Source organism: Phacochoerus africanus, chromosome 13, assembly GCF_016906955.1.
Source record: "Phacochoerus africanus isolate WHEZ1 chromosome 13, ROS_Pafr_v1, whole genome shotgun sequence".
In the NCBI taxonomy this organism is placed as follows: domain Eukaryota; kingdom Metazoa; phylum Chordata; class Mammalia; order Artiodactyla; family Suidae; genus Phacochoerus; species Phacochoerus africanus.
The window spans coordinates 73,172,384-73,187,087 of NC_062556.1; positions in this window are offsets into that span (position 1 = coordinate 73,172,384).

The window sequence follows — 14,704 nt, forward strand, 5'->3', positions numbered from 1 at the left end:
GCTCTATCTGCAGCTCACAGAAGTTCCCTGGGTAGGGGCTGAATTGGAGCTGCAGCTGCCAGCCTATGCCACAGCCATAGCAACACCAGCTATACCACAGCTCATAGCAGCATCATATCCTTAACTCACCAAGTGAGGTTAGGGATCGAACCTGCATTCTCATGGATACTAGTTGGGTTCATAACCTGCTGAGCCACAATGGGAAGCCCTATGTTTGAGTAAATTCATTTTACAGATTGAGTTTATAGTTCTACCTCCGAAAGGAAAAAAAAAATGCCATTGTCTGTGTTTATAAGAAAGAATTTCCTAAACTTTTCAGTGCCAAGAAATTAAGAAACAAGTTGCTTATACAGTAGTATATCCAAGAGCCTTTGCACAGGAAAAAATAAAGATTTATATTATTTCTTACTTACAGTTTCTTAAGCCCACTCATACAAAGAGACAGGACCTGTAATACATCTTAAAGTAATCTGGAGCTCATAATATGTATGTGTGTGTGTGTTTCCACACATATATATTTGTTTTGAATTTGTTATATGTGTGCATGGTTGAGACAGTTCAATCTCAGTTACTATGGCCCCAGACTAACGATTTAGTCATAAGGAAATGCATTACGTGTATCTTCCACACAATGATGGCAGTAGCAGGCTGTCTTTGGATCTAACGTAGGTTACAAAGAGCCCTTGATGTGTAAATGGAATACATCACTCAACCAATTTAAGGAAAATACGTACGAAACGATGTGTTCCCTGAATTTTTTTTTTGTAATATTGGAAATGAAGTTAACATACTTACAGCATGTTCCCATATCTTATTGTATTTAATTACCAGAGCTGGAAGTTGAACAGAAGTAAAGCAGTAAGGCTGAATCACAAAGCAACATGAGGTGATATGAGCTAAATGCGGTTCTGTGCTCCAAAATCCGTGTAGAAAGATTACACAATAAACAGAATCATTCCAAGTTAGACTAGCAGATACATTTTTAGCTTTCCTTATCCCATACGAAAACTAATCAAAATGTGGCTATTTTTTTCCTACGGTTCTATATTGGCTCATGCAGAGATCTTACTCTTCACCAAAAAACCTCATTCATAAATAGGCAAATGTGTCTAAAGGGAAGATTCCAAGGTGAGGTGGAGAAAATGCCATGCAAAACTCTGAACAGCCAGATGGTCCACCAACAGTTAATTGAGTAGCAGACCCTGAAACAGCAATGAAACTGCAAATTCAAATGCTGCAAGTCAGTACAGACTTCTAGAAAGAGAAAACCAAAACTTTGGGGGAGCAGGTGTTGGGGTTCTGAGACATCATTGGCAGCACCAGAAGCACACACCTAGACGTGCAAACACACACAGCCTGCAGGACAAACCTGAAGACTCATGGCAACACTGAGAGATGGAATGACTTGGGATCTGGGTAATGAGATATGAAGTCTTCAGCACAGATCTCGAGCCCTTGTTGGCGTCTTTAATCTTGTTTAATGCAACTGGGACCAAAAGTCATTAGCCTCTCCCATCTGTTCACATCATTATAGAAAACAGGAGTGGGGTCCATGTGCCCAGATACCCTGTCTGTACTCGTTGGCTCTAGGAGCTCCCAAACCCTTTAGAGCAAACTGGATATGAGGAGCAATATTTGTTAATGATCAAGGCCCTGTTTCACTATCACCAAGGCCAGCCGTTTCTGTGTGCAAATAGGCAAGTTACTGAAGCCCTTGGAGCCTTGAGGGCTTCCTCGGTGAAACGGTGATATTAAAGCTGTGCTGCGGCCAGAAACGCGGTGAGGAAATGAGATAGATAATCCACGAGAAGAGAGGCACAGCGAGACGTACATCAAAACTGCAGAGACAGGTACCAGCTGCTGCGATGAGGAGGACGACCCAGTCGGTTTCCATTTCTAAACCAGCCCATCATTTAAGCGTATAAACCAGGGCCGCACACACACAAAAGGCACGCGAGAAACATGCGTGCAGAGAATCGGTGAGCATAACAGAACTCTCTGGGATGGATACTGACACCCATCCGTTACAAAGATTAAAGCCCATTCTCACAGGAGTTAGACCAATACACTCACCCAGTTAGGAACCGGCTAGGTGGGTGTGTGCAGATGGTCCCACTGTCTCCGGTGTTTCAACCACAGTGTCCGTCCACTGTCACTGTTGTGGGTCTCGTTCAACACAGCACACCAGTGAGTCAGAGAGAAGTTTTGTTTTGTTTGGCTTTTTAGGGCCGTATGCATATGGAAGTTCCTATGCCAGGGGTCATATTGGAGCTGCAGCTGCCATGCAGGATCTGAGCCTCGTCTGCAACTCACACACACCACAGTTCATGGCAATGCCAGATCCTTAACCCACCGAGTGAGACCAGGGATTGAACTCGCATCCTCATGGCTCCTCGTCGGGATCATCGGCGCTGAACCAAAGGGGAACTCTGAGAACAGGTCTTTCAACCTCAAATGCAGGAGAGCTCCCTCATGTCCAGAGAGGGTTTAGCCCTTGGGCTGAAGTCCTTGTGCCGTGTCTCGGGCGAAGGGACGGTAAGAAATGAATGGGAGCTGATGCTGGAGATGTGAGTGAGGAAAGGCAGCGGAATTCGGCGGGGGTCCCGGGATCTCCGTGGTCCGAGGGATGAGCCAAACCCAAGTTCACCTCTGGGCAAAGAGGAATGAGAGGAGCCACGTGTCATCTTCCGAGTTCATCAGGGCCGGCATCCGGCCTCTTAGCTCCTGACACCTCGGAGCACATGTCACAAGGAGATCTGTGCTCCTCCCACGGCCCACCGCTGGGAGCACCCTCCTTTGCTCTTAGAAGGGACACCACGCTGCACTGAAATGCAGCTCCTTTGCATGTTATGTACGTGGAGCCACAGAGGAGGTGACAGGACAGGGAATGTGGTCTCCTCGTGAAAACCTTTCCCACGACGTCTCTGAAGCAACAGAACATGATTGTTCAAACATGTTGTGAGTGTCAAGTGTGGGAGGGAAACGAGAGCGGGCTCTCTACACGGCCACAAACTCTTCTTTCCTGGGATGCTTTTGCTTTTGGAGGGACGCGCAGGTCATAATCCTAACAAACCGAAGGAAGCATGTCTAGCTGATCTCAATGCACTTGATATGCGTCCGACAGGCTCGAAGCAATGTACTCCTCCACCAAGATGCTGGTTGGTGGCTCGCCCCTGTCCTTGTCACACGGGCACTGAGGAGCTGAGCTGGGGTTGAACGCTAGAGGTCTGATCCACAGCCTGTGTCCTTTCAGTGCTTACAGCACAGAGGCTGCATTTCACAGGTACTTAAGGATGCCAATCACTCTTTCAGGTGCTGACAGTTTAGCAGATAAAGTAACTTCACGCCTTCATGAAGCCAAACAATGTCTGCTGGCAGCTTTTATAAAAGATGGCTAAAAGATACAGCCATAGCCGAAACACCACTGCATTTGGGGGGGGAGGGGGTAAAGCTTCTTTTGAAGACAGCCTTCTCCAGGACATTCAATGTTCCATATAAAAGACATGTGGGAAAACTCAGATTAGACAAAAAGTTGTCTCTACTGACTCATATATGCTTTTTAACTAGAAAAGGAGAGCCTAAAACCTCTGATAGTCTGTATTTGCTTTGGCAACTAGGGAGCTCTAATGGAAGCTTTGAGATAATTGTAGTAGCTTGACAAAACTCAAGGTTTGTTCTCTGTTGTTTGTTTCTTAATTTTTATTTTATGGTCACACCCAAGGCATATGGAACTTCTCAAGCCAGGGACTGAATGTGAGCTACCTACGCCACCGCTGCAGCAACACCAGATCGTTTAACCCACTGCACCAGGCCAGGGCTCGAACCCTTGCCTCCACAGCAACCCAAGCCTCTACAGTCAGAGTTATAACCCACAGTGCCACGGCAAGAACTCCAAGCTAGATTTTGTCCTGATTATTCTCTTACTTTCTATGACTTGACTCTGTTATTTTCATTATCATTCCCTGCAAGTTAATGAAATGCTACTCATTTAATGTGAGCATTTCTAGTTTCATTATTTATGTAGTTTAGTTTTCTCACCTGGAAATAGATCTGGACTTTTAAAGAAGCAACCAATTCGACTTTAGTGGGTAATTTTCATTTACTGCTTTGGTTGAACAAATGCTGGAGTTTTATGGTTGGCCTTATTCACTGGCCAGGAGGACAGACTTAATGTTTTTCAGAATTTTCAACATTGATAAATGCAGTGGCGAAAAGAAGATAATTTTCTCTGCCATCTTTCAACAGACTCCTCTTATATATTTCAAAATTATACTGAAGATGTTACATGAAATCCAAAGAGAGAATAAGACTATTGTAAATGAATGAAAAGTCACACACATAAATCAATCACATGGGATTATAATTACAACCTTTATTCGCATCAGACTAATGAAAGAGCTGATCTTTGACACAGAGCTCTTGGCAAAATCGATCCAAAGGCCTAACTGCAATATAAAGGCTTTTTGAATAAAAACACTCTCTATGAATTGGTTCTTAAGGAAGCATGGGGAATTCTCTGGCAGACGTCCTCACAATCAAAAGATACTCCGTGAACTTTCAAAACCCAGAAACTCTTGACTCAAATACGAACATAACAAACCCTTAGCAACGCGTTTCTAAATACTATTTGATAACGTTCAACGCAAATGATGGTTAAGTGCATCGTATAGATTCTGTGAGTATCCTTCCGAGTTTAATCGGGCCCTTAGTAAAATATGGGAAATAAAAGGTCTTGGTTAAATAATTTATTATGTTACTTAATCGAGAGAAAGCCATTTTTTAAAATTAATTTCTTTATTTGCAAGTTCCCAGGCCAGGGATCGAACCCCTGCCACAGTAGTGACCAACACCTCTGCCGTGATACTTAACCTGCTCCAACACATGGGAATTCCAGAAATCCATTTTTCTTTTCTTTTTTTTGGTCTTTTTGCCATTTCTTGGGCCGCTTCCCACAGCAAATGGGGATTCCCAGGCTAGGGGTCGAATCGGAGCTGTGGCCGCTGGCCTACACCACAGCCACAGCAACGTGGGATCCGAGCCACATCTGCGACCTACACCACAGCCCACGGCAACACCGGATCCCTGACCCACTGGGCAAGGGCAGGGACCGAACCCGCAACCTCATGGTTCCTAGTCGGATTCACCAACCACTGCGCCACGACGGGGACTCCCCAGAAATCCATTTTTAAAAGGGATTTTGAAAAAGAAATAAAAGCTATTTCACTGGGCATCTACTTTTTTTGTTTTTTCTTATTTTTTCTTCTTCGTAGTATATTCCTATTATTTTTCACTTCTATTTTCTTATTATTCTATATTCTTCTCATTTTTGTTTCCCATTGAAAAAATACAGTATCTAATTCATAGAATTAAAAAAGCAAGCCAACTGAATTTTTCCTACAAATACTCATAGTGTAGTTCAAAAGGTAGCATTGATAAAATTCTAATAAATACACCTCTTTATTAAGATAAAACAGAAAGAATTAGAGTCCTAGATTGACAGAAAATGTACTATCTGAGTTGGAAGTTGGTGTCTCAGTGTACTCTATTGCTACTCCGCATGTGATAATACTTAACACAAGTAATGCTAATTGTAGGATATAAATAACAAATGCCGAGGAAAATCCATCTAACATATGGGAAAGGAATACACTGTTTTTTCCCCTTCTTCTAATTACCACTAGTACACATACCCGCTTGCATCCCTAGCCCGCTGCCGACGGATTGCCATCAAGCTCTTGTGCGTATGGGCTCATGAGAGCCAGAGGGAGGTCTTTAAAACAGCGGTTTGCTTACTTCCCCACCATGAACTGTCCCACTGAGGGCTGAGGAAAATAGACAAGGGATCGAGTCCCACAGCCTGGAAAGGATTCTTTTTTGGAAGCTAAGAAAGAGATAACAACTACATTGTAAAAACAAAAAAAAACCAAAAAACCCAGTAACCTTTCCACGAGGAAAAATTTTAAAAAAGCGGGGCTGACAGATTCTATGTCAAAGGCACCTGTATAGAATAAAATGCCAGAAATTGTCCTTCTAAAATTATTTAAAAGCAATTCTTGGCAATTTATGTCCTGGGGACGTAAAAGGAGGGGTGCACACGCACAGACACACACACACACACACACACACACACACACACGAAGAAGTACAAGGCTTTGTGCTCATTTAGTAATGGCCATGTGTGTTTCCCCCCACAAGCCCTGCAGCCAGAGAAACAAGCTGACAGAGCAGGAAAACTGAAAACTACTCAAAGCCTGTGTTTACTTTTCAAGTTGACTCATCTCAGCCCATCCAGCGTGGAGCTCCTCTTTGAAGCAGAGTTCGTAGGCAAGTGGTTGTTAAAAAGGTCAATTGTCCAAGTAAACATGTCTCTTCCAGCAGAGGCTTCTACAAAGGCCAGGTCCTTTTTCTCTCATTTGGCTACAGGCATGAGGGTTGGTGTGCTATGTCCTGAAAAGATGGCTTTCTGTCTTTCTAGGACTACCGGGTTCTCAAGGAGCCCACCAGAGGACATTTCAGCACAGCACTGGTTAATACTCCCGACGGACTGACTGTCTGCCTCTAGGGCTCAAGGTCTAGGCTTTTGCGTCTCTTCAATCACTGATGATGCCGTAATCTTCAGTCGTCAGGAACATGGGTTTTAAAGCTGGGTTGGGTCTGCCTCTGAGCAGGGTGGGGACTGAACACTGAAAGCCGTGGGCTCTGGTCTTTGCTCAGCCAGTGACTCAGGGTGCCACCTCAGTGGCAGGGAAGGCACCTAACCATCACGAATTACTTAATTATTATTAATTAGTCCATCTGTAAAAATAAAAAGTTTAGTGAAGCAGGAGGCAGTATGAAACTTCAGAGAGAAAATTATGCACCTAGGTCTACTCCTAGAGGTATTTGGGCAACATTCTTAAAAGTGAGTGAGAAACCGTACCCCCAGCTGCTTTTTAATTTCACTGCATCAGTCATTGGGATGGAAAAGGATTTGAAATTCACTCAGTTGTAACTCTCCCAATGCTTCATTCAAATGATGATATATACTAATATCTTGGTAAGTCAGGATTGTGGCTTTCGGCTCAGGATACGTCTTTGTATTTTTAAAACTACCTTAAGTAACCCTTACTTCTCAATTGAAAATACAGTTTATACACCCCTCCCTCTGTATTTCCACAGACTGGTAGCGGACACTTGCTGTAAGAAAACACGTAGTAATTTTTTTGAACTTAAAAGGTTATTAAAGGTAAGAACCCCAGAGTATAAATTAAATATGGAAATCGCTATCAATTCTGCCAGTCAATATAACTGGCTTCTAGTTTATGCATAAGTGAGGCCAACAGATACAACACAGAATGCCAGTTAAATTTAAATCACAGATAAACCATGGATTATTTTGTAGGTTAAGTGTGTCTCATGCAAGGTTAGAAAATACTTATACTAAAAAAAAAAAAAAAAAAGATTGTCTGCTCTGTGTCGCTGCACCTCTAAACATCATGAGATGGCTTTAGACCTTTTTGGGTCTCCACGGCACTCAGCTATTTCCCCCCCCCCCCCCCCCCGCCCCCGTGAGAACACTCGATGAAACACAATGGAATATCTTGTGTAGTTGTCCTCTGCTCTCTCTGTTCTGTCAGGCAAAGAACACACTCCATTTGTGCCGTTACACTGACACACAGCCAGAGCTCTACCAGTGGGTTAGCCCTCTTAAGCATGACCCCAAACGCCCGGTGGCATCTTTCTGCCACCTCACGTGCCGCCTCTGCTGTCCTTTGATGCCTACATCAGGACCACAAGTTCTGTGCAGAGCTGAGGAAGTGCCCTTCAACAAGTTTTATTTCTTTTAATGTCCATAGGCCCCAAATGCCCCCACATCGCATTCAGTCCACAGTGCTAATTCTTAGGGTTCAGCAAGGATTGTGGCCACTGATTGATCAAGAACTTAGGGGATTAGTGATGGAAGGAAGGGAAGCAGAAGCGACAGAAGAAAAAGTCGCCTTTTCACACCTCCTAACATCTCTTGCTTTACCTGTAGTTACTAGAGGGGATTCATTCATTGCCTCTGAGTTTGATCTCACCATCAGCCCCCCGTCCAGGCAGTCCTGAGTCTGGAGATAAAACACGAACGCGCCCTTCATTCTCCTGAACGGAACTCATGACTCAAGGAGAGCACTAGCTACGGTCCCACGTTTTTAATGGGTGGGAAGTCTTTACTCACTCAGAAGAGATCCTAATTGAGAATGCTTTAGGTCTCTTCAGCGAAACTATTCAAATGACAAGTAATCTATGCTTGGAACCGCAAGGCAGGCTCTAGAGGGTAGCAAGGCCGGGCAAGGAAATGTGGCCCACAGGCCCTGAGAGAGAGCTCACTGGGAAAGCTGTTTACTCTGTTGCTGTGACATGGGCTGTAGCAAATAGTTCGGCCATGTACAAACACAGTCAATGGCATAAGTCCCTCAAATGTAATGTTTTTCTCTAAGATCAACACGGAATAGTTTTGGAAAAATAACTTTGCTTTTCATGCTCATAACTGTTTCCTCTCAGTGATACTGCCCACAGTATCTCGTTGAGACCATGGGTGGAAAATAGTGACTATTTTGGCTCCCTTTTTCCATGCACAACCAGGACTAAGGACTTATACAGACCCTCGCTTGTCTTCTGTGACCCATGAAATTCCAAAACCACACACACTCTTCCCAGTCTGACTGCACAGATAGGTCAGTGATTACTGTCCAACGTTCTATGAACTAACCACTTGAAAATGGCATTTTCTCTATCTCTTAGAAAATGAATCTTTAAGATCACGCTTTTGGAAATAGAAGGTCAAGGACTTTCTTTTCTTTACTTTTTTTATTCTCTTGTTTAATTTTTAATTTTTTTATTTCCCCAATACATTATTCTTTTTCTACTCTATAGCGTAGTGACCCAGTTACACATACATGAATACATTATTTTTTCTCACATTATCATGCTCCATCATAAGTGACTAGACATAGTTCCCAGGGCTACACAGCAGGATCTCATTGCTCATCCATTCCAAAGGCAATAGTTTGCATCTATTAACCCCAACCTCCCAATCCACCCCACTCCTGCCCCCTCCCCCTTGGCTACCACAAGTCTATTCTCCAAGTCCATGATTTTCTTTTCTATGGAAAGGTTCATTTGTGCTGTATATTAGATTCCAGATACAAGTGATGTCGTGTGGTATTTGTCTTTCTCTTTCTGACTCACTTCACTCAGTATTAGGGTCTCTCGTTTTTCTCTCTCTCTTTTTTCTATTCAATGGTTATGGCCGAAGACTTCTACTTCATATGTGTATTAGTTTTCTAAGACTGCCATTCAAAGTACCCTAAACTGGATGTCTTAAGACCCCAGAAGCATATTTTCTCACCACTAAAGGCAGTAAGTGTTGGCAGGGCTGGGTTCCCGGGGAGGCTCTAGGGGACAATCTGCCCCCCACCTGTCTCTCTGCTTCCTGTCCCTTAGTTGGCAGCTAGATCTCTGCACCTCCTCTCCCCCTCTATTGTCACATAGAGTTCTGTTTTTATTGAAATCATTGATTTAAATTTTACGTTGGTTTTAGGTCTATAGCACAGTGATTCAGATATATAATTTACATACATATATTTATTTATTCACTTTAAGATCTTTTTCCTGGAATTCCCATTGTGGCTCAGCAGTATTGAACCCAACTGGTACCCATGAGGATGAGAGTTCAATCCCTGGCCTTGCTCAATGGGTTAAGGATCTGGCATTGCCATGAGCTATGGTGAAGGTCACAGACACAGCTCAGATCTGGCATTACTGTGGCTGTGACATAGGCCAGCGGCTATAGCTCCGATTAGACCACTAGCCTGGGAACTTCCATATGCCGCAGGTATGGCCCTAAAAAAAAAAAAAAAATTATTTTCCCTATAGGTTATTACAAAATATTGAGTATAATTCCCCTGTGCTAGATGGTAGGTCCTTGTTGATTATCTATTTTATATATACTAGTGCACATGTGTTAATTCCAAACTCCTCGTTTATCCCTCCCTACCTTTCTCTTTGGCAACTATAAATTTTTTTTTTTAATGTTTGTGGGTCTGTTTGTATTTTGTACATAAGCTAATCTGTATCATTTTTTTATATTCCACTTGTCAGTGATACCATAAGATATTTGTCTTTCTCTTTCTGACTTAGCTCACTTAGTATGATACTCTTTAGGTCCATCCATGTTGCTGCAAATGGCATTATTTCATTCTTTTTTTATGGCTGAATAATATGTAAATATACATCACATCCTTTTTATCCATTCATCTATTGAGATACAAATGCTACCATGTCTTGGCTATGGTAAACAGTAACACAAAGAACATTGGGGTGCATATATATTTGTGAATTATGTTTTTCTCTGGATATATGTCCAGGAGTGGGACTATAGGATCCTAATATTGTGACATCTATTTTTATGAGGTCACTTGATATCTTAATTAAACTTAAAAGTTTCTTCACAGCAAAGGAAACCCTAAATGAAACGAAAAGACAACCCACAGAATGGGAGAAAATCTTTGCAAATGAATTGACTGACAAGGGATTAACCTCCAAAATTTATAAATACCTCCTACTGCGCAATACCAAAAAAAACAAACAACCCCATCAAAAAATGGGCAGAAGAGCTAAACAGACAGTTCTCTAAAGAAGACATACGGATGGCCAAAAAACACATGAAAAGATGTTCAACATCACTCATTACTAGAGAAATGCAAATCAAAACCACTATGAGGTACCACCTAACACCAGCCAGAACGGCTATCATCAAAAATCTACAAACAATTAGAGCTGGAGAGGGTGTGGAGAAAAAGGAACCCTGCTACACTGTTGGTGGGATTGTAAATTGGTGCACCCACGGTGGAAAGCAGTATGGAGATTCCTCAGAAAACTCAAAATAGAACTACCACTTGATCCAGCAATCCCACTCCTGGGCATCTATCCAGAGAAAACCATGACTTGAAAAGACACATGTACTCCAATGTTCATTGCAGCACTATTTTCAATAGCCAAGACATGGAAACAACCTAAATGTCCATCAACAGAGGAGTGGATCAAGAAGATGTGGTACATATACACAATGGAATATTACTCAGCCATTAAAAGGAACAAAATACTGGCATTTTTAGCAACATGGATGGACCTAGAAATTATCATGCTAAGTGAAGTCAGTCAGACAATGAGACACCAACATCAAATGCTTTCACTGACATGTGGAATCTGAAAAAAAGGACACAATGAACTTCTTTGTAGAACAGATTCTGACTGACAGACTTTGAAAAACTTATTTTTTCCAAAGGAGACAGTTTGGGGGGTGGGGGGATGTGCTGGGGATGTGGGATGGAAATCCTATCAAACTGGATTGTGATGATCATTGTACAACTATAAGTGTAATAAATTCATTGAGTAATAAAAAATTAAAATTAAAATTAAAAAATAAAAAACGATACAAAGATACCACAAAAAAATAAAAATTACTGACCAATATTACTGATGAACATAGATGCAAAAATCTTTTTTTTTTTCTTTTCTTTTGAGAGCTACACCTGCAGCATATGAAAATTCCTGGACTAGGGGCTGAATCAGAGCTTCAGCTGAGGTCTATGCCACAGCCATAACAACATCAGATCTGAGCCACATCTGTGACAATGTTGGCTCCTTAACCCCCTGAGCAAGGCTAGGGACTGAACCTGCATCCTCACAGAGACATCAGGTCCTTAACCCCTGAGCTGCAGTGGGAACTCTAGATACAAAAATCTTCAACAAAATACCCACAAACGAGTCCAAGAGTACATTAAAAGAATCATATACCATGATCAAGTGGGATTTATCCCAGGGATGCAAGGATTTTTTCAATATCCGCAAATAAACCACTGTGACACACTACGTTAACAAAGTGAAGAATAAAGCCCATATGTCATGTGGGGTTCTTTCTTCTTATAAGGACACAGGTCATATTGTGCCACCTTAATAATCTCATTTTATCTTGGCTACAGGTACAAAAAGATCCCGTTTCAAAATATCATCACATTCTGAAATTCTGGGGGGCTCCTACCTCAAGACCTCTCTTTAAGGGATAAATTCAGTTCATAGCAATGTGCAATGCCAATGTGGGTGTTCCCCTTGGTTCACTGAGGACACAGGACACCACATTAGCAAACAGCTTTAGGAGAAACAGTCGCCCTGAAAACTGGACAATGTGGGGTGTTTGGTGCATAAAATACTGAGCAGAAACAGAGGATCTACTTTAGGTCGTGGGGAATGGTAGAAATTTCAAATCTGAAATTTTGAAGCTCTGATTTGTAATCAGTCTGAAGCCTAGGGAAATAAGCTAATAATTTCAAAAAGTGAAACACTTTGCAAATTCCATATAGCATTAAGAATTCTTTTGAGCTAGAAGCACTACAAGAGGAGCCTCACTTGTAATTCATAATATTTTTCTCTGCATTCTAGGATGGCTACCATATTTTGCATAGAGATTTAAAAAATTTAAATCTGCATTGGCTTCCTAGGGCTGCTGTAAAGAACAACCATAAATTGAGTGGATTACAGCAACGGAAATAGATTCTTCTACAGTTCTGGAGGAGAGACATGTGAATCGAGCTGCCAGTGGCCCCTCTGAGATTCCAGGGAGATGCTCTCTTTGCCTCCTCCTAGCTTCCGGTACTGGCTTTCCTTGACTTGCAACTCCACCCTCCATCCAATCTCTGCCTCTGTTATCACACGGCTTTCTCCTTGTGTGTCTGTGTCTCTTCTCCTCCTCTGATAAGGACACCAATCATACTGGATTCGGGTCCACCCTAATCTTAACTTGATTATATCTGCAAAGACCCGATTTCCAAATAAGGTCATAGTCACAGGTCTAGGCGTGGAGACATCAGCGTACTGCGCTGGAGGACACAATTCAACCTGTAGCAGCCTGTCCCCTTTATCAGTGTAATATAAAATTAATGCGGATGGCTTGAAAGCTGATCACGTGACATTTGATTAATGTTTTTGGCATTAATCATGTATTTTCAAAATGTATTTTTTTTTTTATTTTTTGGCTGCACCCAGGGCAGGGATCGAACCCACGCCATAGATGTGACCCAGGCCACAGCAGTGATAAGGCCCGATCCTCAACCTGCTGAGCCACCAGGAAACTCCCTCAAAATATATTTTAAAAGCATTTGCATAGAATAAGGAATATTCTATAAATTATAGGCTGTCTGGAACTAAGTGTCCCTCTGGGCTCTGCTGGTTTGAAGGACATGCCCCTGCCAGCCGTTCCCTCCATCAGCTCAGAAGGGCCATGTGTTATGTGCTCATGGCAGAAGTAATATAGAATCAATGGAATTTCATTTAGTAAATCATTGATGATGCCTTTTCTTTGAAATAAATGGAGACACCGCCAGCTACCCAAACGACAGCTCATAGTCACTGCTACCAAAAGTAAATGTCTGTCTGCAGGGATAAACAGCTGAGTGTATAGCAAAAATTAAATGATCTAAATCTGATATTCTTCTTCTGATAAACTCTATAATCGATTCCTCCTTTGGCTTCAGTTGTCTGTCTTAAAAAAATACTTTCGGTAGTGTCTGTAAAGCAAAACAATTATCCACTCGACACGGCATAACAATAAATTATTTCATTACTCAAAGCGGCCTTAAACACCTTTTTTAAAAATAAAAAAAAAATTTTATGGTTGCACCTGCAGCACATGGAAGTTCCTGGGCCAGGGATTGAATGTGAGCCACAGCTGCAACCTACGCTATAGCTGCAGAAACACCAGATCCTTAACCCAGGCTGGGGATTGAACACGCACCTCTGCAGCAACCAAAGCCACTGCAGTCAGATTCTTAACCCACTGGCCACAGCGGGAACTCCTTAAACACCTTTAAGTAATTTTATTTTCAAAGATGAATAGAAGGGATTTTTGACTGAATTCTAAAATTTTGAGTTGCATGTTTACATCGCTTTGAAACTGAATTTGAATAATACTTGGCAAAGTTTCCATTTATATGTGTATTAATTATTCAACAAATATCACAAAAACAGCTTTCCTCAAGAACTGGAAAGAATTTATAAGAATCCTTCTTATAAATTTGAGTTTATGACAGGTGGATAAGGGGCATAAATCTGTTATTTCTTTTCTTTCCATCCACAATGCCCCAACTTCCTCACCATGAGACCCATCTGAGTGGATACCACCAGCTCGGACCTTGGGCGACTGACTTCCTTACTCTCCCAGGGCATCTTCTTCCATCTTTGTAAACTAAAGAGAATTGAGTTCAGTTCTTTCCAAGCAGCGAAATGCGAAGAGGCTAACTAAATCAGTTTTGAAATACCTGTGGGTCGTCCTGCTTCATAATAACACAGTTGGACAGTTAAGACAGAGCTTAATGAAGAGGGTATAAAAATGGCAGAAGCCGACTAGGCTGATTCAGGCATGAAAAATTATACAGTGAACCAGAGTGGCACACCTGCCTTCATTCTGGGAACAACAACAACAAAAAAAAGTGTGTGACTAACCAGTAATCCACCCCAACATTTACAAGGGCGATTAATTAACTGAGAATGCATGATTCTTGAACACAAACTTGTTTTTATTCCGTGTGAGTCATACACTACAAATTAATGTTGTCTCGGAGACGTACAATTCTTGCAAGTCAAGGCCAAAAGGCTCTTCCCTAAAAGGAGTGAGAAGAGCAGATTA